The sequence below is a fragment of the Cyprinus carpio genome, chromosome B7 (assembly GCF_018340385.1).
Source record: "Cyprinus carpio isolate SPL01 chromosome B7, ASM1834038v1, whole genome shotgun sequence".
Taxonomy (NCBI): Eukaryota; Metazoa; Chordata; class Actinopteri; order Cypriniformes; family Cyprinidae; genus Cyprinus; species Cyprinus carpio.
This window is the reverse complement of record NC_056603.1, coordinates 40893638-40903328: the sequence shown is the minus strand read 5'-3', so window position 1 is coordinate 40903328 and position 9691 is coordinate 40893638.

The following is a 9691-nucleotide window of genomic DNA, read 5'->3' as shown; positions in this document are numbered from 1 at the left end:
GTCTTAAAATGGTGGAACATAGTTCAGAACAAAGAGCAGCCATTAAGGTGACCCAACAGGGTATTGTGTATCAATAAGTTAATTAAAAATAAATAAATAAAAATAAATAGAATTAAGAAAATATTACATCTATATAATAAAAAGTGTATACCTGAAAGAAAATTATGCATTTAACTGTTTGTTTACCAAAATATATTATTTTGTGCTCAACAGAAGAAAGAAACTCATAGGTTTGCAACTTGAAGATGACACAATGATGACACAATTTCCATTTTTGGGTGAACTTTCCCTAATATAAGCATTTTTATTATAAGTAGCCTACAAGGAGTACTGCAGTGAAGGTACACGTAGTTTTATAAATTCACATAAAACATGTTTGCATACTATACTTTGTGATGTAAATATGTAAAATATCACATATTTTATGAATGGGCACATATTGATTAGGTCAAATGGATTAACCCAGACAAAAGTCCTTGATATTCATGAAAGTAATGATATTCTTTTTAAAATATATGATTATTTAAATAATTATCATGTGTAGTCTACACCCATGATTGTTTGTTTATTTATTTACTTATTATTGAACATGCAGGTATTTTCATTCTTAGAAATATGTTAGTTAAATGAAAATAAATAAATAAGAATAAATAGAATGAAGAAAATATTACATCTATATAATAAAAAAAGTATACCTGAAAGAAACACATCTGGAAAGGCACCATCAATGCTGAAAGGTATATCCAAGTTCTAGAACAACATATGCTCCCATCCAGATGTCGTCTCTTTCAGGGAAGACCTTGCATTTTCCAACATGACAATTCCAGACCACATACTGCATCAATTACAACATCATGGCTGCGTCGAAGAAGGATCCGGGTACTGAAATGGCCAGCCTGCAGTCCCTTGTTCAGTAGTCAGGGCACTGATCAGGGAGTCAGTAAAAATAATTTCAAGGGCTGCCTTAATCGCGAAATCCTTCCAGTGCACTGGAACATTCGCTCCCTGAAAAATCCAACAATGCACCACAAAAACTAGGGAGCATTGGGCACTCTCTATGCACCCTTTCCGGAAATAACGTCACATTTCTGAAGCCTGAAACATAAACCACACGAGCCAACTCCATAAATATATTGACGTGCAATAGAAGATTTGAAAATACAAACCGTTTTTTCGTATATTTCAACATAAACACACACTGCTAGACAGGAATTGAACACATCTAATAGGCCTTTATCACAGTCCGCGTGTCGTCACACCCTGCTTCTCAACAGCCGGCGTGGGACACGTCTTCTTTTTCTTCTTGCTTTACAGTATATCGCAGACTTATGAGTGCATTACCGCCACCTATCTCACAAGTCGCGTCAGGCGCCTGCTGTTGAGAAGAATGCGCTAAGGACGCGCTCAGGACAGACAGTTCGGACATTGCTGTGAAAATCAGAGGTAAAAAACAATATAAATACTGTTCAGTTTCATGCACAGGCTGATCGTTTCATGTCTTTACACATCAATGTATCGTCACGAGCCGCAGGGTTTAATTTGGTTTTGTTTGTGTATGTTTTTTGACTCTCAAATCGTTGATTCCCATCCACTTCCATTATATGACTGACAGACTGCAACGGTTTGAGTTACAAATCATTGTTTGTGTTCTACTGAAGAAACAAAGTCACCTACATCTTGGATGCCCTGGGGGTAAGCAGATAAACATCACATTTTCATTTTTGAGTGAACTATCCCTTTAACTTAGTTGAATTTAGACATGAGGTTTTAACCCATTATGGACGGCAATCTTCAATTTCACACTCCAAATGACCTAAACACTCTTAAACATATTAATCCAGAGAGTGATTCAAATCAACATTATAAGGGACAAAAGAAGTCGTTAGTACTCATAGCATACAGAGCTAGATAACAAATCCACTTAAAGCTCATCCCTGTATCCTCTTTTCAATAGATTTACCTAGAATTATCGATTTCTATAAAGTTAGTCATTTCATTTAACCCATCTGTAATGATAAAACACTCATTCCAGAGGTTAGTGACACAACAGACACAAAACATAGAATAGTCATCCTCAGGCTCGCAGATACTAGACACGTGAATATCGAAGCAGCTCATATTCAAGGTTTTGAATTTGGTGTTAAATCGGAAGGATTTAAACTCAACATTTTCCTGCCAGTTTACCTAGTTTCTACCTCGTCTCTTATCCAGTCTCAAAATTTGTCTGTTCATTATTGAGATTTATTTTGAGAAAGATCAGCTGGGTTTGTTTTGGTCTTAATATCATTGCTGTTTTTTTTGGTTACACTTGCTTAGCAGGCCGACAAGAAAGGCAGAGCATGATCCCTGCCTCCACCCAAGCAGTCTGTCTCTTACTGTGCAAATGATCTCTGGACAGTCTCACCAAACTTTAACTTAGACTATATTATCAAATTCATTACAACTGTCACAATCTCCAGCTGGAGTGCCCATGAACCCCACCAGAGGGCACTCCACCCCTGTCTCTTGCCACTCTACTCTGTCCTACATTTCCCATCATTCCTGCCTAGGAACTCATTTTCACCCCACACCTGTTTCCCAACAATCACGCTAAAAATGTTGAACTCATCCACACACATTGCTGATTATTGTTTACCCTGTTCCTGTTTGTTTTCTAGTCTTTTGCCTTGTCTGTGTTTTGATTCCCTGGACTGTTTTTTTCTGGTTTTGATTGTTTGCTGCCTGCCCTTACCATCACCTGTTTATTGGATTACCCTTTTGCCTCGCCCTGGATTGTACCTGTTTGCTGGTGTTTGACCCTGCCTGTTTTGACCACTCTTGTGAATAAAAGCTGCATTTGGAAAAACTCTGTTGTCACGCCTCCCACATTACAACAACATGGAACCCTTCATCATTCAAAGAGGTTAAAAATTTCAAAGTTTCTATATCTCAAATCTCAATTTAGACTATTTAAAATACACTATGCTAGGAGCATTTCTTAAAATAATTTTTACCATAAATGTTTAATAATTCCCTTAAACTGCAGATGCAGTGCGTGCCTGAATATTTTACTGCTGTGATAGCAGACCCACATGCTTTAAAGAGCAAAATTCCTCATCCTCTCTCAATCACATATACGAACGTAGACTCCCCGCTTTCTCAAGGCGAGTTCTCATTCGAGAAAATAAAACCTCTCGCCTCCCATTACACGGCTTGGGCAGCCATTCCGGAAATCTCGAGATGGGTTTTAGAAACAATTCTAAGAGGCTACTCAATGCAGTTCGCTCGCAGACTGCCCCGCTTCAGAGGCGTTGTTCAAACTTCTGTCCCGGACAACAAAGCTCTTGTTCTCCGGCAGGAGGTGCAAGCACTGCTTGCAAAAGGCGCTGTGGAAATAGTGCCCCCAGCGAGTCAGGCTTTTTCAGCCGCTCTTTCCTCGTCCCAAAGAGAGACGGTGGGCTCAGACTCATTCTAGATCTCAGACATCTGAACAGCTCGCTTATGTGCCGGTCGTTCAAGATGATGACGGTCAAGAAACTGATCACGCATATTTGCCCCTAGGATTGGTTTTTTTTCCGTGGATTAGAAAGATGCTTACTTTCACATCCACATAGCCCCCCGTCACAGACCATTCTTGAGATTCACGTTCGAGGAAGTGGCCTATCTGTATGCAGTCCTTCTGTTGGACTGTCGCTGGGACACGCATTTTTACGAAGTGCATAGACGCGGCTCTGTCCCCTCTCAGGCAGATGGGAATCCGCATATTGAACTACTTTGACGATTGGCTGGTTTTAGCCAGATCAGAACGGGAACTGAACGCTCACAAAGAGCTGCTGCTCAGAGCGCCTCGGGTTGGTCATCAACCCACACAAGAGCCAGTTGTTGCCCAGACGACGAATTTCTTTCTGGGAATGGTTCTAGACACCGCCCTTATGTGGGCGTGGATCTTGCTGGATCGGTCCCTGACAATTCAGCGACTGATGGCTTCCCTCAAACCTGGGACGACACGCCCCCTGAGGGTTTTTCAGAGGCTGCTTGGCCTCATGGCAAAGCTATGTATTTTGCATGCAACACATTATAGTGCGGTGTGCCCTTTAAGAGACTGATCACTTAAAGGGATCCTGTTATGCTCTTTTACAAGGTCTTGATTTTGTTTTGGGGGTGTACTAGAATAGGCTCTCATACTAGGTTGTTAGAAAAACATATTTTCCACGTATTTTACATTATTACAACACCTCTCTCCCCAGTCTGGCATGAAAGGCTGGAATAGTTCCTGCATCAAATGAAGGTCTGCCTTCTGAAATATGAAATGTGCTGTGATTGGTTAGCTGGGCCAGTGTGTGCTGTGGTTGGTTAGCTGGGCCAGTGTGTGCTGTGATTGGTTAGCTGGGCCAGTGTGTGTTGTGATTGGTTAGCTGGGCCAGTGTGTGTTGTGATTGGTTAGCTGGGCCAGTGTGTGTTGTGACTGGTTAGCTGGGCCAGTGTGTGTTGTTATTGGCAGCACTCGGCGCCTGGTCAGGAAATGTCTTGCCCCATACCATAGCCACCTGCAAGCTTCAGTGTAAATATTGCAAATTAATTTGAGCGTGATTTAAACCTGAATGATTGTAACCACTCTTAGCATACGCTACTTTTAAAAAAAACTTAATGAAGGCTCATTAAGGAACATTGTGTATTCCATGCAAAGGGGCGGGACTATCTGTTTGACTGACCAATGGCAGACAGCCATTATTTGAAAGTGAAAGTGACTTGATTATTTCTATCATTATCAAAAAAAGTTAGAGTTTCCTTTGATGACTGTATTGAGAACATTATTGTTTGTGATTTGACAGCCACATTAAATGCTGAGAAGATCTTGGAGTGTGTGAGGATCGTCCTGATTGGAAAAATTGGAGTGGGAAAAAGCGCAACCAGAAACACCATCCTGGGACATGATGTGTTTCAGTCAAGGGCTAGCATGAAATCTGTTACCAAGATGTGCCAAAGAGAGAGAGGAGACTCCTGTGGTGGACACACCAGGACTCTTTGACACAGCCATCAGTAATGAAGAGATCCAGCAAGAGATTATGAGATGCATTGAACTCGCAGCTCCTGGACCGCATGTGTTTCTGCTGGTCATCGCTGTCGGCCCGTTCAGACAAGAAGAGAGAGAAACCCTTCAGCTCATGAAGATGACCTTCGGACAGAAAGCAGAGACCTACAGTATGGTGTCGGTCACAAGAGGAGATAATCTCATAGATCAAAGTATTGAAGACCACACGTGCAACAACTGATCCATGACTGTGGAGAAAGATTTCACGTGTTCAGTAATAAACAGAAGGATGCTGGTCTGGTTGTGAGTCTGTTAAAGAAGATGGATAAGATGATGTGGAATAACAACCCCAGTTTCTAGTGGCAAAATGTTTCAGGAGCTCAGTAAAGAGAGAGAGAAGAAGACCAAAGAACAGATGGAAGCCAATTATGAGTCTGAAATAAAAAATAAAAAAATTAAAGACAAACTAGAAGAGAAAAAAGGTGAACTGATGATTAGAGATCTGCTTATAGAGAAACTGGAGAACAAAGTGAAATATGAGACTGATCAACAAGACAAAACCTTCATGAAACCAAGGGAAGAGACTGACTCAAAGAAAGAGGAAGAAAACATGGACTTGCCACAAACAACTGAAGGTCAGATTGACACAGAGGAAAATAAACTTCTGCAACAGCAAATAGAGGAATAAACACAGAAAATGGAGGCTCTTATTAGGCAGTACACGGAGTTTACAGAGAAAATGAATGAAAGAAATGCTGAAACCCCTTAAAAGAGAAAACGTAAGAAACCCATGTGTGTTTCACTAACAGACATACCTGCACACACTAAGGACATTTGGTAACTAATAATCAGATTTTTATGTTATATGTTGATTAATATCAATATAATTTATTTATTAATAACTACATTTATTAATCTAGTTCTAGTTTAAAACTGCCGGACGGTTTTCTGACACTTTGCTGAGTGGAAATCACTATTGGAGGCAGCTGTGTGTAAAAACAGAATGGCTGCAAGTACTTGGTGCACTTTTAATACCCCAGGGAGTCAGTCCCACAACTCTCTGCTCTTTTTACATCAGGATTTGGCCTATGAGAGAAGGACTAGGCCATTAATATGGACATTAAGGACATTAATATGACAAGCCCAAAGGACGTTAATGTGGCAAGCCCGACAGTTCCGGAGCGCCCTCCAGTGCCCGCTCCTCAAAAGCGCCTTCCAGAGTTTGCTCCTGTGTCAGCCCAGACCATGCCTTTTCCCCCGATCCAGAAGAGGAAACTAGGGGTGAGGATGTCGGCCCAGGCCCCAGAGTTTGCTTCAGTGTCGGCCCAGCCCCAGAGCAAAGCCCAGGAAGGGCTACCGATCCCCAGTCAAGCCCAGGGAGGGCTCCTGATCCCTCGTTAGGCCCAGGGAGGCCTCGGAGGCTGCTCTACCATGGCCTCCCGAGTCCCTAGATCCGCCATGGTGCCCCGAACAGGAGGCCCACTGTCCTGTGTCTGTCCTGAAGGACCTCCGGACCTCCGGAGCGCCCCCCCCCCCCCGTTTGATGTTATACAGTGTGAGGACATGCCTTCCGGAGGGGTGCATTATGTCAGCCTTGTGGACTTGTGCTTCCTTGTTTTACCCCTGTCTTAGTTCCTGTTTTCCTTATTTGGTCATGTTTCCTGTGCCTGTCATTGTTTAGTTGATTCCACCTGTGTGTCCCTTGTTTCCTTGTCATGTTGATTTCATACCAGGTGTTCCCCGTCTGTTCTAATTAATCCCAGGTGTATCTTGTCCCCCCACCCCCCCCACCCCCCATCTTGTCTGGTGTTTAAATAGTGTTTCCTCTCTTTAGTCTAGCATCCGGTATTGTGTTTTCCTGTTTCCTTTGGATTGATTAAAGACTTTGAATTGTACATTCCCTCTCCTCGTTCCTCGCTCCTCACAGTAGCATACCCGTGACACTAACGAAGACCATCCACAGTTTTTCAAGAATATTTTCTCTTTGTTGGTACAGAAAGGTGAGGGAATGTATTTAATTGGTGGAGACATCAAGTGTGTATTAGACAGCAATGTTGATAAGTTACCAGCAGAAAGGGGGCCACAGGCAAAAAAAGTGAAAGTTGTTTTAAGAATAATGAGAGAACTAGGTTTGACAGATGTTTGGCAACACTTGCATCCTAAAGAGAAGGATTTTACTTCTATGTCATGGTGTGTTCATGTGCATGGTAGTTATACTAGACTTCTTTTGTTCATCTACAACAGATCTACATGGTGTCAAAGAATGCCAAATAGATCCCATAACTATATCTGCGCCAGTTAGGTTCAGGAGTATCAAAGTCGTCATCTGATTGGTTGAATTCTACAGAATTTCTGGGAGACATGTGTGTCACGTTCTTTAACGTTCCGCCTGGAAACAAAGATGCCGTGGCACCGATCCCCCTCATGGAAGAAGAAAGCCGCCGTGCTTACAACTGTGACAATGAGCGCTTATCAGGATCTGCTAAATGCTGGATTTTCAAGAATATGTGAAATATTTAAAGTCCGAGGCACAGAATCTTTAAAAGGGATGGTTCACTGTTTTTTTGGCTTGATTATGTTTATGGGGTGCAGTCTAACATGTGTTTTATGCCTAAACAACATATAAGTTGTAATATTAGGCTAATTTTGGATCTCATAAATTATGCAAATTATATTAACTCAGATGCAATCATTCAGTTTCTAGATTTTTACAAAGCGTTTGATACCATTGAACAAAAATTAATATTTTATACTCTAGAGTTGTTTGGTTTTGGAGAGAAATTTATAAAAATGGTTAAAATTATATATAAGGATATTAATAGTTCTCTTACAAATTGATACTTCTAACAGATTTCCTATGAACAGGGGAGTTAGGCAAGGTTGTGGAATCTCCCTTTCTGTTCTCATTAGTCGTGGAATTACTCTCTTTAAATATTAGAAATAATCCTGATATCAAAGGATTGACCATTTTTTGATCGTGAGATTAGAATTTCACAACTTGCGGATGATACAACCCTGTTTTTATAAAACACAAATCAGGTTGCAAAAGTCCTTGAAATCATTAATCATCACCTTTTTTCGGAGGCTTCTGATTTAAAATGAAACACTCCTAAATGTGGAATCTTTTGTTTATTTGATAACCTTGAAACCTCTGTAAATAATATACCTATTAAAGATAATGTGAAATATCTCGGCATATTAATATTAATATAACTAATATTTAACAACTGGGATCTATCCTTCCTTGGTAGAGTTCTTTTAATAAAAGCAGAAGGTCTGTCTCATTTATAAATTCTGTGTCCCCAACAAAGTGAAAGAATTACATTTAAAGATTTTACATAATATCTACCCCACTAATGAGATTACATCCAAATTTGGTAATCCTCAATTGAATTGTAATTTCTGTCATTTCAGTATTGAGTCTATTGATCATCTTTTTTTCAAATGCCCCCTTGTTAAGGAATTTTTGTCTGATGTGTCAAAATGATTTTCTTCAATATTCAATGTAAACATTGATTTAACAATGTGTGATATATTTTGGTATTTTTCTCATTGTAAACATAACACAGAATAAATAGGAAATGTTTTTATTTTATTGGGAAAATATTATATTCATAAATGTAAATTTTCTTCAGCATTCCCAAAACTACATAATTTTCTTGGTGACTTGAACTACCTAATTATAACACTAGAAAATATAAAATAAAAAAAAGTGTGAAATTTCTGAAACTGTATAAAGATCATAAAAATATTTGTGTAATTTGTGACATTTGTGTAATTAAAAGGATGAGAAGTAATTAATAGTCTCTTACTGGCCTCTGTATACAAGCTCGCCAAAAAAAAAAAAAAAAAAATAAATAAAACAAGCCTTCCAAATATAAAATATTTTAAAAATCACGTTATACAGACACTTCATATTTAATGGTATTTTATTATTTTTATTGCATTTAATATATTATACTTTCAATAAAACATTTGCAGTGTTTTTTTTAAAGCTATTTTTATCCATTTTAAGCCTGTTTTTGTTGTACTTACACACTTTTGACCAGCAGGCGTCACCAGCGTGTGGCGCTTCGAGCGCTTCGAAACAGTGAATCATTTTGCGAAACAATTGGTTCAATTGATTCGAAGCTTTGAAAAGCTTCGTTTCTACCATCACTAGTTTGAATCATTACAGCGCTTCTTCTTCCTCTTGTATGGCTTTTTGCAAACATGAATAAATCATTCACCGCCACCTATTGTGCTGTAGCATGAACAGGTTTCATATTATATTATATTATATTATATTATATTATATTATATTATATTATATTATATTATATTATATTATATTATATTATATTATATTATATTATACACTATAACTAAATTCTTTTAAGTTTTTATCTAATTATATTATAATTAATTGCATATTATCTAATTATATTTTATTTTTATTCCAATTATTGAAAACGTTTAATCAGTCAACACATATCTTGTTATATTATGTTATATTTATTATATGTCTAAATAATCTGTGTTGAATCAAACTTGGCTGCAAGGAAGTGGAAATGAAAGGGTTGCTTGGTCTTATTCAACACAAGGGTTTAAGTTAGTTTACATTTTAAAAAAATATGCAATAAGATATAATTAAAATAAAGAAATTAATTAATAATAAAAAATATTTGAAGATGAATAAAT